This window comes from Rattus rattus, chromosome 6 (assembly GCF_011064425.1).
Source record: "Rattus rattus isolate New Zealand chromosome 6, Rrattus_CSIRO_v1, whole genome shotgun sequence".
Classification (NCBI taxonomy): Eukaryota; Metazoa; Chordata; class Mammalia; order Rodentia; family Muridae; genus Rattus; species Rattus rattus.
The window spans coordinates 7,165,962-7,186,563 of NC_046159.1; the positions used below are offsets into that span (position 1 = coordinate 7,165,962).

General features: G+C 38.9%; 1 protein-coding gene and 1 pseudogene across 12 annotated transcripts in view; one reads left to right on the plus strand and one right to left on the minus strand.

Annotated features, from left to right (window-relative positions):
- Bicd1 (BICD cargo adaptor 1) overlaps positions 1 to 20,602 on the plus strand; it is a 140,373-nt gene that overhangs the window by 38,270 nt on the left and 81,501 nt on the right. The window lies entirely within an intron of this gene.
- LOC116903123 lies at positions 3,050 to 4,643 on the minus strand (annotated as a pseudogene).

Consider the following 20,602-nt stretch of genomic DNA (forward strand, 5'->3'; position numbering starts at 1 on the left):
ACACTAGAAAATATCATCCTGAGTAAGGTAACCCAATCACAAAAGAACACACATGGTATGCACTCACTGATAAGTGAATATTAGCCCAAAATTCAGAATACACATGATACAACCCACAAACCATATAGAACTTAAGAAGAAGGAAGACCAAAGTGTAGATGCTTCAATCCTATATAGAACAGGGAACAAAATAATCACAGGAGGTAGAGGGAGGAAGGGACCTGGGAGGAGGGGGGAGGAGAAAAGGGGAGCAGGATCAGGTATTGGAAGGGACAAAGGTACAGAGGGCCAGGTAATTGAATAGAAACATGTAGCAATGGGGGACGGTGAACTGGAGGTAGCCACTAGAAACTTTCAGATTCTAGGGAAGCAAGAGGCTCCCAGGAGCCAGTGGTGATGACTTTAGCTGGAATACCCAACAAAGGGGAGATACAACCTGTAGAGACCACCTCCAGTAGATAGGCATGGCCTCCAGTTGAGGGATGGGACCACCCATGCATCTCAAAAATTTTAACTCATAAATGCTCCTGTCCAAAGGAAAGACAGGGACAAAAATGGAACAGAGACTGAAGGACAGGCCATTCAGATACTGCCCCACCTAGGGATCCATCCCATCTGCAGACACCAAACCCCTACACTATTGCTGATGTCAAGAAGCACTTGCCTACAGGAGCCTGGTATGGTTCTACCAGCACCTGACCAATACAGATGCTGAAACTCACAGCCAACCATTGGACTGAGTCCGAGGACCCCACTGGAAGAGCTAGGGGAAGGACTAAAGGATCTGAATGGGATGACAACCTCATCTGAAGATCAATATCAACTAACTGGACCACCCAGAGCTCCCAGGGACTAAACCACCAAGCAAAGACTATTCATGGAGGGATCCATGGCTCCAGATATATATGTAGCAGAGGATGACCTTATTTGGCATCAATGGGAGAGGAACCCCTTGGTCCTGTGGAGGCTTGATGCACCAACTTAGGGGGAATGCTAGAGTGGTGAGATAGGAATGGGTGAGTGGGCAGAGGAATGCTCTTATAGAGGCAAAGGGGAGGGGGAGATGGGGGATGGGTTAGGGGTTTGTGGAGGGGTAACCAAGAAGGCGATATCATTTGAAATGTAAACGAATAAAATTATTATTTTTTTTTCAGAGCTGGGGACTGAACCCAGGGCCTTGCGCTTGCTAGGCAAGTGCTCTACCACTGAGCTAAATCCCCAACCCCAACGAATAACATTATTAATAAAAAAGTAAACAAATAGAACTTGTCCCTCTATCCTTTCTTTTTTAAAAAAAGATCTATTTATTTGTTTGTTTGTTTATGTTTATTTATTTATTTATTATATAAGTATCCTGTAGCTGTCTTCAGATATACACCAGAAGAGGGCATTGGATTCCATTACAGATGGTTGTGAATCACCAGGTGGTTGTTGGGATTTGAACTCAGGACCTCTGGAAGAGCAGTCAGTGCTCTTAACTGCTGAGCCATCTCTCCAGCCCCCCTCTATCCTTTCTTTAGTGATGAGGATTAAAAGGGAACATTGCAGCTTGGATTCAGAAATTACTTGAACTAACATATCAATAGTTAGAAAGACAGATGATTCTTTAAGGCCTCTTAGAGATGAAAAATCCATTAACACTGTAGGAAATAATCTGACTCCTGGGGGAAAATCCAAGAAGCAAAATGAATTTTAGGTCACAGAGGCCAATTTTCAATATGTTCATCACATGAATGGTTTTAATTTTCTGTTCCTCTTATTTTATCATTTCTTTTTCATTTCATTCTACATGCCTTTTTATAAGCTTCCTCTAATGGAAGCTTTCTGGAATAGTGTGGAATATAAACTCAAAAAATAAAAAAGTCTAAATGACATATGAATAAAATCTTGGGACAGAGCCTAAACATTACTTATAGAAAGAGATTTGGTTCTTCACTTTCTATAGAAACATCATTTGCTCATTTTCTTGTATCATACTTTGTTCTTTAGTGGTTACAGAATTTTTATGAAACTCATGGGTTTGTGTTTATTGGAGGTGAATGGCAGATGCCATGCAGGAGGAGCTTCCTGGAGATGACCCACCATTTTGCATGGCTACGATGGGTGAATCCTGGAAAGGCCTGGCCCCAGGAGCTTTGCCCGACCCAGTATTGCTTCCTGCTGCTGGTGTGCCTTCTCATGGTTTTCATTGTTGTATTCCTCATTTTTCTGACATGGTGTGTTGGGCAATAAAAGACCTTTTCTGCCTATAGTCTGTTATAATTGATTCCTAGGTGTCAGCCAACCCTATGGGCAAATTTCCTGAGATCAACATGAAGATGAACTTTCAAAAATAATGCTGTTTAGATGAATTGATTTTATAGAATTCCTGATTTGATTCAAATAATCAATTCCTCTGATGTCTTCTTCAATGACTTGAAGTTTTTATTATACAGATATTTCTCTTGCTTAGTTAGAGCTACCCCAATATAGTTTATATTATTTGAGGCTATTGTGAAGGGTGTTGTTTCTTTGATTTCTTTCTCAAATTATTTATCATTTGTATATAGGAAGTCTAGTGATTTTTGTGAGTTAATTTTGTATCCAGCTCGTTTACTCAATACAGACTTTTGTTTTGTTCTGGAGCTTTCAGGTATTCTGTTATGTTGCTAGCATGAGATGTTTATTTGTTTGTTTGTTGATGCATTTAGTGCTATGGACTTGCCTCTTAGAAATGTCTTCATTGTATGCTATAAGTTTGGGATGCATATGCACATATGTTCTACATTCCTTTTCATTCAATTCCAGAAAGTAATTTCCATCTAATGTATCTTTTATTCAGTCATTCAGTTTTCATGAGTTTGTAAGCTTTCTCATTTCTCTTGTTATTGATATCCAGCTTTTTTTTCCCCAACAAAGACTCTTTACTGAGAGTGCCTTAAAACATCCAGCTCTTGATTTGCACAAGTTTCAATTCAGTTGGTAGCTGACTTAGGTAAGGCTTCTTGGTGACAAGAATACTTCCCATCTATAATATCAAAACAGGTTCTTGACTCGTGTATGAGTACCTTCAGGGCCTCTGTCCCATCTTCAGGGTTCAATAAAGCTCTTCAAACTTGTGGATTTGCTGGATAAAGAAATCCCCATAGCATCTGGCAACTTTGGTGTCTGCAATGTGGATCGTGTCCTTATAAATATAGAAGTCCACCTCCACGACCGACTGGAATTTGCCATCTGGGGCAGAAATGTCACCGGTTCACACCAGGTTCTTCATCTTGTGCTTGAAGACAAGCAGTTGGATGTGAAACTCCTGCTCTGTGAAGTCCAGGAAGCCAGCCAGCTTGGCCACAGGCATGGTGGTGTAGAGCTTAAGGAAGCTGCAGATGGTGGAGAGCTGGGCCTGCTGTACTTCATCAGAAAACACCTTCAGCTCTTTGAGGTAGTTAGGATGCACATTGTCATAGTTAGACACCACATGCAGCAGGAACTTGGGCAGGCATAGCTGAAAAGTTCCTCATGGACCCGGGGGTCGCCCTTCTGCATGCGCAGTATCTTGTCGCCATATTTCTCTCGCAGCTGGAGGTGTATACTCTCGTCAGTCCTCATGGGGTACATGGTGAGAGCAATGGCCAACAGAGCATGCATCTGCTCATTCTGCTTGTTAATCATTTCATACTTGTATGTGGTCCTCTGGAACATACTCTTTATCCTCTGGGTGTACAGGAGGATGTTGGCAAAGACCTGGATAGCATCTTGGTATCGACACATCATTAAATACGCAAAACCAACATAAGAGTAGGTGGTAACCTGGCACTCAGGCACACGGGAATACATGCTTTTCTTGTTCAGCTCGATATTCTCCAGCACCTTGATAGCCTGGTAGTAATGCCTCAGTAGAGAATGCAGGTGCAGAAGCCCCACCAGGCTGAAGTAGCCAAGCATCTTGCAGAGGGAATGTCATCCATATTCTCCAGCCACACTTTTGGGGTCACCTCCACTGGTGTAGACTTCCAGTTGCCAGCTGATGTCTACAAGAGAATGTGCACATTCCAGATGTTAGAATTGGATCTAAAGAAGTCTATCTCTTCTTCTGACTTCTTGGCCATCTTGCAGTGGTATTGACTGAATGACTGGAACTGGTAGATGAACTCATAAATGATGTCCCAGAGCCACTGGTTAGGGAGTTCAAGGGGAGCAGGTCCATCAGCATTGAGGATGTAGTTGAAGAGATTGCAGTAGTTGTAATAGGATTCGAATTTCTGTTCTAAGGAGGGTCCCCCACTGACTTTGGCGTAGATATGTCTGTAGTACAATTCTTTGTACAAAATTAAGAAGACAGCATTGTTGCCAACTTGGGGTGCAATTGCTTCCGCCTCAGGCCACGGTGTATTCTTGAAGAATCTTTCAGTTAGCTTGGTCCAGCTGTTCTCATAAATGTCCTGAAGCTCATACACTTTCTGGTCAGTCAAATCCGAGACAGTCTTGTGGAAGTCCTGAATGAAGTTTTTGATCACTTCAGGAATCACCTGATAAGTCTGCTGTTCATACTGTCATTCAAAGGCAAGGTCCTGCTTCGGATCTCCTGTGTGCATATCATGGTCGCCCGGGTAAGCATAGGGATCATAAGCAGCCTCAGACTCATAGTCATCAATGGGATAAGACATGGCTATGGCACTCCAGAAGCTGATATCCAGCTTTAATACGTGGTGGTCTGTTAGTGAGTTATTTCCATTTTCTTATATCTGTCAAGACTTGCTTTGTGACTGAGTACGTGGCCAATTTTGGAGAAAGTTCTAAGGGATGCTGAGAAGAAAGTATATTCTTTTGTGTTTGAGTGAAATGTTCTGTACATATCTGCTAGGTCCATTTGGTTTATAATGTCAGTTAGCTCTCTGTTCAGTTTTTGTTTATTTATTGGTGAGGGTGGAGTGTTGAAGTCCTCCTACCACTATCAGTGTGTGAGAATCACTTTGTGATTTAAGCTGTAGTAGTATTTCTTTGACACACTTGGGTGCCTATGTGGTGAATAAATGTTAAGAATTTTAATGTCCTCAGCAGATTTTTTTCTTTGAGTACTTTCTCTCTTTTCTGATTAGCTTCAGGTTGAAGTCTATTTTTTTCAGGTATTAAAATGACTACATCAGCTTGCTTCTTAGATACATTTATTTGGAATATCTTTTTCTATCATTTTAATCTTTATTGTTTCTTTCTCTCTTTCTCTGTATCTCTTTATGTGTGTCTCTGCCTCTTGTGTGTGTATTAAAAACAACTATCTTGCTATATATGTGTGTGTGTATATAATCTCAACATTTATTCCTAAATTAGATAAATAATGAGAAATTTCCCTTTAAGGCAAAAAAGTCAAGATAAAGATGTGTGCTTACTGATGTCCAAGATTTAATGTCCTCCTGAGTAGGGGGGATGTAATACGTTGTAGCTCTGTTGAGTACACTGTCAATACTAATGCACACATTGCTTGCTGACTGTGATCTCTGTGTATGTGATGAGTATAGAATGATCAGTTACCCAAAAAGGAGGAAGCACATGGTTAGTGAGGTGCCCTAGTTAACTGGGGTTGCAGGAGCTGAATTTGTGATAGGCAATAGTTTACTGTTATGCCAGTCTTTCCTATAGCTTTTTATCTTCTAAAGGTGTAACAAATTCCTCTTATTCTTGCTGGGAAATCTGATATATTCATCCTTCAGGGCTTTGGCAAATGATTAGTGTTGTTCGCAGAAGGCTCTGACATGATTCATTCCTTTTTGTGCTTACCCCGTGGCTGGCACAGCTCTAGAATGAGGATTCACTGATAAATAGGATAGAGGACATCTTTGTACTTATGGTACTTAACAATCTCAACATTGATTACATTGGTTTCCATTCCGTATTGTGTGTAGTCTGTCATCCTCGATTCAGTTTCTTATCTTTGGGTAGGTGTTGTCAGGTTGTTAAACTTTCCCCATGTTGATAGACAGTACATGTCCCAAATACCAATAGTCTAAACTGTAGTAGTTCACCCTGTTCAGTTCTCAGTTGTCCAGCCAGGGGTCCTTCTCTGATAGCTGAGCATTAGGTGACTATTATCTACCATGACTCCCAGTTATACCTAAATTTCTAGTTGGATTCCTTAAAACTATACCCTGACAACCTGGTATAGTTAGGTATAGGCCTGGTATAGGCCTTCTCCATATGTACTGCTGAGGCTCTGCTAATCTTTTGTCCACTTAGCTGTTAACTGATAGAATATCAGTTTGGGTGAGTTACCTAGTAAATGGTCTCTTGGGGCTTGGGGAAGAAACCAAAAAAGCCTGCTGGTTATGCTCACATAAAATTTAACTTTTCCTTAATTTTGTTCATTTTCCCACAAATGCAATAGCACAAAGATAGATTTTAACATATCCAAAGATAGCACTGCTTCACCCCGAACTTGATTTTTTTTCTCCTTTTATGGAATATCTAGCTTGGATGTCACTGTAATTTTATTCATGGAAAAATTATTCAAATGTATGTAGTTATTAGATGTAGTTCCCTAAAGTGTTCTAAGAACTTTTATATACTTATTTGAAATAAATATTGGTGGGATAAATGCATGTAAAATTTTTAGAAACTGTTTATTCCACAGACCTTAACCAAAACTTCGAGACTATTTTCATATGAAAACAGAATACAGACGTCTAGTTTACTTATTCCCACAGAGCCTTCACATTCTGAACATATTTTAATCTTGTTTACGGCATAAATAAAAGTGCATCATCACATTTTTTCCTTTGGTTGTTCTTTGTTTCCCCTATGACTTTATAGAAGTTCTTTGTTATGGACTTCACTGTAGTTTTCCTCTCAGAAAAGTTATTTAGATAGACGTAGTTCCCAGATAAATTTATCTAAAACTTCCTAAGAACTTGCATAGTTTTACATTTACATGCAATAAACATTGATTGGATAAGTGGATGTGCCTCTTTAGGAATTATTTATTTCACAAGTTGTCTCAGTGTCAAGAGATCATCATCACTTTGTTGGTCTTGAAAATAGCTTTGCTTTCTATACCTTTAAATTTTTAAATGTTTTAACATAAAATATACAGTAATTATACAGTCAAGTAAATTTAACTTTTTATTTCCAATCTATATTCTATTTTATGACAGGAACTAAATTAAATGTAAATTCTTGAATTATATTTTCTAGTTAAATTTACTGTAAATTATGCTTTATTTTCTGAAATTATGGTTTATGTTCTTCTAATCGAATAACCAATTATAAGTATCCTACTCTTTGAAATCTGATGACTTACTGTTTTGGTCTATAGTCACATCTTTTCCTAGATTTTTTTCTGCTCCACTGATTTATTTGTAGTAGAGTATCATTTAAAAATGATTCTGATAGAAAATTTTAAAATAGCAAAGACTTTATTTTTCTTGTTTAAATATAATTATCTAGTTATTTTCAAAATTTTATTTTTAAATTATTTTTATGAGTGTTTTGCCTGCATGTATGTGTATACACCACATGCATGCCTCGTGCCTGCTGGAGTCAGAGAGGATATGGGATATCTTGGAACTGGAGTTACAGACACTTATGAGCCACCATATAGATGCAGGGACTCAAACATGAGTTCTTTTCAAGAGGAACAAATGGTCTTAACCAATGAGTCATCTCTCTAGTCCCCATATTTTTGTTTTTAATATGAGAAAATTTGAATCATTTGTTACTGAAAGTCTAAATGAAAGAAATCTTCTGATTCAAAAGTATAGAATCTACTTTCACTTACGTCAAATACTCATATTTTTCTTTCCTTCTTTTCCTCTCTCTCTCTCTCTCTCTCTCTCTCTCTCTCTCTCTCTCTCTCCTCTCTCCCCCTCCCCCTCTCTTTCTTTCTTTGTTGAGTCAGGTTCTCTATGTATCCCCAGCTGGTCTAGAACTCACTATGTATATCAGGCTGGCCTTGAACTCAAAGATATCTGTTTACCTGCTTCTGTCAGAATAATGGCATGCATCACCATGTTGGGTTTTACTTTTTTTAAAAAAAATATGAGTTTTCTGGATATATATATATATATATATATATATATATATATATATAATAGTATGTACTATATAGATGTCCCATTTGTGGTTGAGCACTCCACACACACATTTTCTCTCTACTATGACCAGTGTGAGTTTCTGAAGTAACCACTGTTCTCTGATAAGGTCTGCAAACTCGCCCTAGTCATGAGTTCTTGGCCAAATTTACAGTACCAGGCGTGTTTTTTCTCCTGCAGAGCAGGCCTTAAATCCAGATTGGTGGCACTGTTGCACCCATGCACACATCTTGCCATCCAGTTGTTATTTTATCTCACACAGTTCTTACCTGGGCAAGAATATTGATGACTTTTTCACCCAGTAGCGTGCAGAGCACTTTCTGGTACTTTGAGCAGACGGAAGCTTTGAGGTTAGTAACAACTTGATGTGGTGTCTTCACCAGTAGGGCCTAGGGAAGAGGAATAGCCTGTATTGTTTTGGGATCTTTGGTATCAGCTACTTGAGGGAAGATAGCCTGCATCTGACACTGGGCTTTTTATTTTGCAACGTATGGCTCTGGGAGGAGCATTGTACACTGTAAGGTAACTCCAACCGAGTTCTTTTATAGTAGGTTTCAATATGCCTTAAAAACTTCCCTAGCATTAGCTATCTCTCCCCTCACTCCCTCTTTTAACAGAGGGTAGCTCCTTTTATTTTCTTCTCCCTTTCCACCTCTCTCTTAGTCAGGGTCTCATTGTGTAGCCCTTTTTGGGACTCAGTATGTAGACCAGGCTGATTGTGAACTCACAAAGATCCATCTGCTTCTGCCTCCTGAGTGCTGGGATTAAAGGCCTGCACCACCACACCTAACTTTTTTTCCTATGTAAAGTAGGACACATGAGAAATATAAGATATTAACTAAAAAGAACACTATATTTTTCATAGTTTCGTAAAGGTCACTGAAACGTAAATAATAAATCTGTAAGGATTTTTTTAGAGGGCTCATTCCCCATTTTGAAGAGACTTTGCCTAGCAGTTTTCTGTGTAAAACCATCTGTAGAGGGCAAAAAAGGTCTTGCACACACAGATGTGCACTGAAGAAGCCAGAAAAGTTAAACTCACAGCTTATCTCTTCGGTGAAATGAGGTGTGTAGCTGCTCTTCTTGGAATGTTAGGAATGATGTACTTTTACAACCCAGTGATCCTTTGTTGTCTGATGAAAGACTGCCTTTATTTTCCAGAATTTGTTTTTACTTATCCTGGACACTTTCCACATGTCTCGAGCATTGCTTCTAGGCCATAAACCACTCTTATGAGTAACACCACTTTACTTTACAACAGCCTAAATGACTTCTATGTTATCTTAGGGCCTGGTCAATCTTGACACCCACAGTTAAGCTCCCTAGAGCCTAAATCTAGGGTGTTATCTCTGAGTAAATATTACCCATTTTGTGAAAGAAGCCAGATAAAACATATCTTAAATCATTGTATACTTGGAATTTTTTCCTAATTGTGCTGTGCTTAAATATGGCTAAAGTAAAATGATCTGAGTCAGACTTTAAAAGTCCCTGGTCCAACACTGATTACAACAAATTTGAGCAGAGCGAGAATTTCATTCTTGTTTTTTTCTGTGGATCTTTACCCTCTGGCCTGCTGTGAAGCCTGCAGGGAACCAGCACAGTCATCTACATGTGTCTTTGTAGAAACCAGGCTGTGTATCAAATAATAAAGCAATTCTGTGGAGAAATCCATTTGCACCAAGCCTGGATGCTGCTTTTGCCAGAAACAATTCCAAGATCTTATTCATATTTTAAATACATTGCAAAATCAATTTCTAGATGAATTTCACCTTACAAAGTAAAAGCTTTGTGTTATTGGTATATTTATGATTCAGTATTAACTAAAGTTGAAACTGACAGAGAAATAGCAATTCCCTCTTAAAATAGATAGTATACATTTTGAAGTAAATTGTTTTTCTTCCCACCCAGTGCTTAAAATCTGAGGATGTGATAGGTTATATATTTAAAGAATATAATTTTTTGCTCCCTTGTCTCCCAGTGTGTTAATTCTACTAAAATTGGGGTGATAAAATACACAGTGATAATACTATTATTTGAAAGATCGTGGTAATAGTGTATTAGGTGAGGTAATTAATATCTCTGGAATAAGATGGAGAGTATTTATTTTACTTTTGTTTTTGAGACACTCTCACTATGTAGCCCAGGTTACTCCTATATCTTTCTGCCTCAGCTTCCTGAGTGCTGAGGTAACAGATATATGTGCCTCCGCAGAGACATACTTAATCCCAGCCCACGTCCTGACTGGATTCTCATTTGTTCATTCGTGCCTTTTATGAAGCAGCAACCCCACTAAGTATAGATACAGACTTCTATCTCTGAAACCTCAGTGTCTGGCTTTGTTGCTCCCCTCCATAAACTAAGTGGATTCCCTTCCTAGACCTTCCCATCCACACACATAAGATGTTTTTCCTGATTCTATTTTCCTGCCATGCTCAGGGTTGATGTCTTCATCTTTAGGCCTCTGAGGAGTCTCAGCTGCATGCAACCCACCATCTATTCAGGCACCAGGCACACAGTTATGCGTTGTGACTTTTGGCTTCGTGATTTTACTTTGTCAGATTTTTAAAAATGCTGTTCCTGGGTGTTTTTATGTCTCCTACAGAGGACATTCTAGGCAAGTTACTCTAGTTCTGGAAGCACACAGCTTCCTGGAAGAGTCTGAAATAGAGCCTGCCCTTGTTCTTTAGATAGTTATTCATCATTCAAAGATTTCCTATGTATAAACATTTTATCAAAACAAAAGCAAACATTAATTGATTGTGAGTTTATAATATTTCATTTAATCTTACAATAGTATAATTAAGTAAGTTACTTTATTTTCTTAGGTTACTCTTTGTTCTGACTTTTTTTCTATTCTGACTTTTTTTTTTACATAATGTATTTTAATTAGAATCACTCCATTATCCTCTTTAAAACGGAAGGATAAACATCGAGCTTTGTGTTGCCTGGGTGTTTAGCTTGCCTATGATGTAATGCCTAGTGCGGCCAGAAGAGGGCGACAGATCCCATAGCATCGGGGTTACAAGTGAGCCACCATGTGGGTGCTGGGAACGAAACCCAGATCATCAGGTAGAGCCACGCTCTTACGTATGGGATCCATTCTCCAGCTTTCTTTCACTTCCCCTTTTCCTCTTACCAGACTCTTCCCAGTGCCATCCCCCCTTCCATGTTTTTCTTCGGTGTATCCTCCACTGTATTTAGAGTTGTTTGAATGCCAGCATTACTGGGTATTATTTATGTGTGCAAGGGCAATTTGACACTGAGAAATATGCTATGCGATCACACATGTGTGAACCAATGAGTCTCACTGGGGTTGTTATTGGGAGCCTGGGTACCTTACCAGTTTTTATACCACTTAAGACAGTGTTTCTCTTTCCCATGTCTACCATTAACGTCCCATAAACCCTCAAAGGGAGGTAGGGCCCATGAGCCACTCCTCCTTCTGTGACAGGGTGTTGACAGGCCTAATCAGACAGATCTTGAGCAGGCAACGATAGTTGCTCAGAGTATAGCCTTGGCTTCCATTTTTATCCCTTGCTTTTGTGACTCCACCCTACATTCAACTCTCCAGCCATTGAGCTGCTAGATCAGGGAGGTGGATATATGTTCCCGATCAGCTTGAGGCATCACAGACACCCTGGTTCAGTACCCGAGGAAAGAACTGAAAAGAACCACTCACTGGGCTGGGGGAGGCGACGCTAAAGGACTCTCCCTGGGTCCCTCTGGCCGTACCATAACCGCCCCAGGAATTATGGAGCCACCCCCTTCCTCCCCAGTTATTTGTATGACTTAGGGGGTAAGAAACCAGTAAAAGTCCACATCGAGGACGAGGACAAGAAGAAAGACACTTTCTGGGGCTGATAGAAGTAAGAACAGAGCTGCAAGGGCTGAGAGAATTGATAGCAGAAAAAGTGGTGTCGTGGACCACAGATAGGGACCGACTGATGGGAGCCAGTGTCTTTGCACTTTGCCAGTGCTGTGAGGAGACACCTAGTGCTGGGATTAAGCAACTCTGACCCAAACCTGAGCTGGCTCTGGGAACGGGCGTTAGGCCCCACGGGAGAGCTTCGCGGTCCGGTCCCAGGACGATTTCCCAGAAACAACCCTGATAAACTACTCCTCAGGAAAACCATAAAACTACTGACCGAAGGCCACCTGGGCCTCTAGGAAACGAAGGTACCCTCCCGGGATGAGAAGGGGAACGAGGGTACCCTCCCGGGATGATTGCTGTTACTGTCATCTGCCCTCTAAAAATGTACCAAAGGTGCTGGTAAGGTAGATCGGGATCACCGCCGGTCTCTTGCTTGAAAGACTGGTGAAGTTCCATCCCGGGAGTCTCCTGGCAGGTGAAGACCCTCTGGGGCTTTACACTAGAAGGCAACTCTTATAAAAAGAAAGCATCCACCTGGGATTGGCTTACAGTTTCAGAGGTGCAGTCCATTATCCTCACGTAGACATGGTGGCAGGCAGGCAGCTTCGCTAGCTGAGAGTTCTACATCCAGATCCAAGGGCAGCAGAAGACCTGTTCTGACTTTTAACTGTTTGTTGTGATTGGTATTTACACTCTGTGGGCTTTGAAGTTTTCTTTCTCCATTTTGCTATAGCTTTAGAGGAGAGAGTAAATATAAAGATATTTTCAAACCATTTTTACTCAGAAGTTAGAACAAGTGAAAAACCAAAAAATGAACTTAGGAATACTTTTATCATTTGAAGAAATGCACAAAGATACTATCATAATATTTATAGAAAGTTGTACTTAAACTTCTTTTTAAGATTTATTTTTTGTTTATGATGCTGAGCCATCTCTCCAGCCTCCAGCCCCTACCTACTCCTGTTTGATAGAAAAATTAACAGCTTTATTGATATAGAAATGTTAAACTAAAATTTTCTATTTGTGTAGAGTACCATGATATTAAATACGTAAGGGTTGATCATATGATTTTAATTATAGAAAGCAACATATCAAATAAAATTCTACTTTTTACTAGTTTGTCATGTTTAATGCCATGTTATATACTAATTCTGACAAAAATAGCTTATTTTTAATATTAATTTTTTGTTTTATTAACATGTAACTATTAGAAGTTATCAAAAGTCATTTATTTTATGTATATAAATACAAAGCAGCTGATTATCATAACACTATATATGAGCAATTATGTTTTCAGTTCATTTTAAAATTTAGCTAAGCCACAGATTCTGTCAAAAATATAATTTTTCATCAATGGCTTTTAAAATAAATTAAATTTTCTTAGTCATCATTGTTTTTAAGTGGAATTTACCTATTCTAATAGAGAAAAGCACTGATCTATGTAACTTTAGTGCAGTTAAAATTTCTTCCAAATTTATGTGCACTTCATAATTTCAGTAAAAGCAAAACAAGAGCATCCGATTACAGAGAAGTGATCTGATGACCTGTCTGGGCATCATCACTGTGCTTGTGGGAACTGTGATGTGAGTACTCTAAGATGCTCTAAGTCTGTTTACCAAGACTCATACTACAGCTGCTTTTAATTATTTACCAATGTGAAACCTGAATTTTGCCAATGATCAAGAAGGAAGATGGTGATAAATGCTGAATATGCCCTTTTGATTTCAATTGTATGTGGGGGCACACTTGATTTCCATTGATATGAATCCTTTTGTAAAATTAAAATTTTTACATTTCATGCTTTGATGCCATTTCTAGACTATACACACGCTAAAGAAATGTTTCTCTTTCAATTTTTGAATAGCTGTAACTCTAGGTCTATGTTACTGTGAATAAAATTATTTGTTTTTCTTATACATAAATTTATGCTCTGAGCAGATGATTCTTTTGCAAGAAGTCCCCACTGTATGGTACTGTATGTAATACAAGTTTACTGACAAAGGAGATTTATACCATTTAGATTCATAAAAATTAGAAATTGCTTTGAGGAAAAAAGCTGGAACTACAGCAATAAAAGCATTTCTACAATTTATCATCACTCTTGATAAATATTTATTCTTACAATTTTATTTGCCCAATGCATTGGAAGTTAATTAATTAATCACTTAATGGCACAAGATTTTTGCTTTGTAGCCCAGGCTGGACTCAGATTTGTTCACAATCTATTTACATTAGTGCTGCGTGTTTGTTAAATTTATTTTTTCTATTTCTATTAGCATTTTGGTATTAATTTAAAAATTATAGTATAGATGTTGTTGTAGGACTCCTAGAGAAAGCTGATACTTTAGTATACTGTGAAATGTCTGTCCGTGATGAACTTTTCTACAGTGCTTTGCAAGGGACAAGTGCATTAATTTTAGTTTATGTACACCGTATGACTTTGAATAATGAAGCATTGGTGATAACTAAGATGTCATATGGAAGACTGTTGTCTTCTATCCTTTTTAAAGACCCAATGAGAATTTGGTTCAAAATAGAAAAAGAACCTAAACCTTCCAGAGGAAGAAGGTGAAGAAATAGGATTCTTTGAATGAAACGTTAGAAATAGGTGAATTGAGGGAAAAATTGTCTTCCAATTTTTAAAATTTTCATTGGTATATAATGTTTAGGACACAAATCTTTGACTTGATAAATGTGTTTAATGGTTATAATAGTTACTTTCTTCACAGATGAGACAAAATACCCAATGGAATCAACTTAAGGAAGGAGAGATTTACCCTGGCAATTTGAGGTGACACCATTTTTCATGTGAAAGAAGGCGTGGTGGTGTGGTGCATTTGGTGGTGGCTAGGGCTTGGGATCAGGAAGCAGTGAAGACTCAGACAAGAACATGGGCTGGACTATACCCCAGAAGGCTTGTTCCCTCAGAGACAGTGCGTGCACTAGTGAGATGCCACCTACTAAAGATTCTATAACTTTCCTAAATAATGCCATTGGCTAGGGACCAAGTTTTCAACATATAAACAAACTGAGAACATTCTGCATACAAACCATAAAATAATTTAATGGAAAGCGCTAAACATAGATCAGATAAGTCCCTGTTAGCTACGTGTCTGTGGCTGATGTAACTATGTTTTAGAAATCCACTGGGAGCAAAGGGAAACTAAGGCAGACACATCAAAGAACTAATGAGAAACCCCAAACACTGAAACATGGGCAATACCATACATGATTTAGGCATAGGAAAGGACTTTCTGAATAAGAGTCCATTTGCCTGAGAAGTAAGGCCAACAATTAACAAGTTGGACTTCATAAAACTAAATGCTTTTGCATAGCTAAATTAACAGTGAAGAGTGGAGAGGAAGTCTAGGAATGGGAGAGAATCTTTGCCAGCTACGTATCCAAGGCAAAATGCACTTCAGACACAGGGCCCAGAGACCTCTGAGTTGGAACTGACTTGAAACCCACCTCCCTGAGCACTAGATTTCATTGTACCAGAAGACACCATGCATCCTTCCAAAGGCAGAAAGCAGCCATCAGTGCTACCCAGCTATGATGCCCATGAACAGCAATGGCCATCATGGCACGGTAATCCTCAGGGTGCAAGAGTGACACTCACATCTTGGCAGTAACTGGACTTAAGCTCTCTGAGTGGACTTAAGACTTTTTCAACAAGAGGAACGTCATGCCTGGTTAATGGAAACCTAGTCAACTACCCAGGGCTAGGGAAATCGTGGATTTTGGAGAATCTACAACCTCCTCTTACTAAACCAGCATAGTTCTTAACTACATTATAGTATTTGTCTTTATGCCCACAGATGAGTGTAGTCCTCACCCTGCATCAAGGAAACTTTTCTTTGCAACAGATAGAGACCATTACAGAAAACCACAACCCATCAAAATGTATTTTCATGGAGCCCAGTGCCAATGGATACATCTGCAGTGCAACTGCTGTATCTAAGGCTCAGAGATTATTTCAGAAAATGGGGCAGAAAGATTTTAAATCAAGGGGATCAGGGAGTTTGCTATGGGATATTGTCTCTTAGGAATGTCAGAATCCATGTCTCACCAACGTAACTGTCTAAATATGAGCTGAATGTGGACGACAACTGTAGACTTACTAATGTGGACGGGGTGCTGGGGGCCTTCCCTGGCCAAGGGACAGGTGGTTGCTGACAAGGTGGCCTGCAGAGGTGGTAAGGGAGTCAGGCGATGGTCAGGGGAAACCCCTTAGCTCTGACTTACTAGCTATCAGATTGCTTTTTTATCTATACGGGGTTCAAAGAACAAAAACAGACCAATGATTATCCAAAAAAGGACAGATTATATGTTTGATTTTTCATTACATGTCCAGTCACAATTAGAAAACACAAACAGAACAGATTGTATTATAATTATTAGCTCTATAACCCCAATCTAAAGAATTTAAAGAATGTCTCCTCTAAAGCAAACACATTATTATCCAACAGCCTGCGTTTAAGCTTGCAGTGTTTGTGGTTTTAAAGCACTCCTGGCAAACAGAAAATATCTGAACTGATCCTTATGAATAGCAAACACTAATACCTAACTTCTCTTGCTATGATTTTCATCTAAACTATAGAGTAGGAAAAGTTTAGCCAACCTATCTTATTCCTTCAGGAGTGTACTCTGTATGACCCCCTATCTTTAAACTACATTTTCAGAGAGCTCTAAACCTATAATTTAAAAAAAAAAAAAAGACCTTGAATCTGTAACCTGTTCTTCTGGCCAGTCAGAGTTTGCCAATTGTCTCTGTTTATCCTGCACCAATTACACTGTTTGAGCTTACTCAGGGGCTGATACCCCACAAAGATTCCTGGAGTAATGGCCCCATCTAGCGTGTACTTATCTGTCCTCAATGATCTCCTGTACATAAGGAAGATTTCCAAATAGTGGCCAGATAAAGTTAATTTTAGGATTTTCCTAAAAGACTCAGACATATTTTTTCTTAGGAAAAAGTAAAAAAAAAAAATGAATGATAATGCAGAAAGTCCCCAGGAGTGCAACATGCAGAGACCAAAACCCAAAAGTTAGAGATGGAAGGACAGCAACTGCAGCAGTCGGCTCAGCTTTGCTGGAATTGTGTCAAACAACTCTGCTGGCTTCATGATTCTTGCCCTTTCCAGTGGATATGGCTATTCCATGGTGGGGGAAATGAGGGAGCCAAGGAGGCTTCAACTCTACAAAAAACAGCTATAGGCAAGAAAAAAGAAGAGGGGGAGAGAGAGAGAGAGAGAGAGAGAGAGAGAGAGAGAGATCTTCTCTACAGAAGAGCACATCAGTCTGCTTTCTGGTATCAAATGGTCAACCCTGAAAACATGCATACAAGTAACATTATATGGACTGAGCACATGGTACTTTTGTATTTAGGAGAGAGAGAGAAAGGGTGTGTGTGTGTGTGTGTGTTTATGTAACAACAATTCAACAATTAATGAGAAAAGACCATGAGAGTCCAAGGAGAGGCATATGGAAGGGTTTGGAAGGAGGAAAGGGAAGGGGAAAATTATGTAATTACAATATAATCTCAAAAATAAAGGAAATAATTAAGAAGAAAGAAACAAGTAACATGAAGCTTGGATGAGGTGGGCTGCTTGCCTTGATGGCGATGCACCAGCAGCCTGGATTTTCAGCACGTTGAAGGTTCAGGATATTGTATATAACATGGAAAAGGAGGCAGGTTAGCTAATCTTGGTACACTGTGATCATGCAGTCTTCTAGGATGAGGACGCTGTGATTTATACTTTTTGCATATTTTGTTTTTAGCTAAAGGTCAACTGTACTCCATACTCAGACCAGAGGAAAGCCTAGCTGTTGCTGTGAGTTTGAGGCACTGGTGTTCTTGATCTGGCTGTGTTCCTGTCAGTGATGCATGTTGACACTCTCCACAGTCTCATTTCTATATAACCAACTTTTGTGATTTTCAATGAGATTTGCTCAATTCCAGAAGATTATTTGTAAATTACTTGCTAGGAATGTATTGCATGTGTAAATCTGTCCAGATGCGCATGTATCAGTCAATAATGGCTGTTCCTTTTTCAGCTTTTACCGTCTGACAGGAGAACCAGAGATCCTGCATCACTACCCTACTAGTACAGTTTTCTTTCTAAAATCTGGGAGATAATTTCATAAATAAAGAAATCCAAGAAAAATATTTATATCTGGTTTAGATGATTACTTATTTCACATTTTATACCGCTTATATGAATATTTTATTATTGGTCACAAATCATAAATAACTTATGTTAAAAATTATTGTGTGTGTGTGTGTGTGTGTGTGGTGTGTGTCGGTGATAGACAGGAAATTAGAATACCCTTTTTGTGTTCTTAGTCTCATTAGTAAGACAATTTAAAAAGGCACTCAAATTCAAGCTCAAGGACAATTTTACCAGAGTTTAAAAGAAAACCCCCAGGCAAGCTATAAATATTTTAACCTCTGCTCAGAGGATGAGAACCAAATGAGAGAAGGAAAACTGGCATGGACGCCATGCACATGGCAGACAAGTAGCCACCTCTTGGGCTTCAGACATGTGCCACTGCACTTAGCTTTTATATGGATGCTGGAGATCAAATTCAGATCCTCATGCTTGTGCAGCAAGCACTTTACCCACCCACTAAGCTATCTCCCAAGCCCTGCTGATTCATATACATACATATACATGCATACATACATACACACACATACATGCATACATATATACATACATATACATACATAATACATACACACATATAATACATGCATGTATACATAATACATACATACATACATACATACATACATACATACATACATACATATATGTGTATAGTTTGTTCAACCAAAGCTAGAACCTCTTGTGATAATAAACAGCTCTTAAATTTCAGGGACTCAAGGAGCAATAGTTTGATTCTCATGTTGTTCACTCATTGTGAGGAACCAGGACATGTCATTATTCTGAGACACAGGCTGAAGCAGCAGCTCTTCTCTAAGACCTTGATAGTCTTTTAGCAAAAGAAAAAAAAATACAATAGAAATGTGAAATGGCTCTCAAAGCTTCTATAGACAGTGATGCATGCTGTGTCCTCCACATTTTATAATTTAAGTCAGATGGGCAACTGCGGATGTGCATTTTTGTTTGCCAGAGAGGAATGCCATACCTCACACAGCCAAGGTTGGCATCAGTGCAGTGGGGATATGGAATTCTTTCATGGTGAGGATCAGTGCATATTTCTGATTAATAATGCAGTGCACTACATGTAAAATTCTCCATATTTTGGTGTAAACAGATTCTTATTTGTTTGCATGACAAGGTCTGAGATTGGCAGAACCTGTAGTAGAGGGTGTTCCGTGTTCACCACTACCTTTCATTTTGTTCCTTGAGTTATAGGGAGATTGCATTCTCAAATCTTTTGCATCTTTATAAGTCTAGAAAAGTATTTGTGGCTATTAGAGTCTAAGGAGGAATGATGAAATCCAAGATGTTCTATCTCTCTTCTCCTCCCATCCTTCTTCCCTCTCCTATTTCTCACTCCTTTGTTCCTGCTTACCTTTGCCATTGGTGTGGTGGATTCAGAAAAGACTGTTTCTCCAAATCTAGTGTTATAGCCAAGAGACCAGAAATGTCACTGGAACAAGCACAACCAAGTGTTAAGACACTGAAATTTTGTGGTTCATTGTTCACTGTGCTGCTATGTCCTGACCTTGCTTTGCTGTTACTCAGTTATGAGCATTTACTGGGGTGTTCTATATTCACTACTTAAATGCTCAAATACAGACCTTAAAAGTAGAAGTTATATTTTTACTCTAAAACTATAAAAAAGTGACTGAAGAATTAATTTTTAATTTTCTTTTTAAAATTAATTGTAACTTAAATGGTCATATGTGGCCAGTAGTTACTGCTTTGAACCACAGAATTCTAGGTAGTTAGAAGCTTTTTTTTTCCTATGTGAAATATAAATCTTTGCTGCCAGAGACCAGCTTTGACATCCAGGGTAAAATGAGGTGGGGCACGTTGTCAGCAATTGACTGGGCCAGACCAGATGCTTCCTGAGGGGCTGATGAAGAATTCCTTTGGGAGTCCACAAGAGGCTGGTGAAAAACTTCTTAGAGACTATAAAAGGCCACTGAAAAAACTCTTTGAGGGATCTCAAAAGGCTGGTAAAAAAGAAAGAAAGAGAAAAATGGGTGAATTGATTCATTCTCTCTCTCTCTCTCTCTCTCTCTCTCTCTCTCTCTCTCTCTGGATGGATGAAGTAAATTTCAGCAAGTTCCAACAACTTCACACATACACAGACAGACAGGCTTTACATATATACACATACACATGTTTGTTGGGTGGAGCAAGGCTTCAATAAGCAGGATCCAACCATTTTACATACATACATACATACATACATACATACATACATACATATATACATACATGACATAAATGACATACATATTGGGTGGATGGACTAAATTCCAACAAGTAGGCTCCAACAACATTTTATTTTTCCCACAGCTTATATATCCCAACAAAATCTTCCAAGCAGTATAGAATTACAGTGTGATTACATTCTGTTTTTCTTCTAGTGACTGATTATGTAAAAACAGTATGCTCCCCAATACCTTTACATGAAAAAACATTATGTAGTACAGGTTAAACAAAATCATTTCCAAGAACCCGTGTACATT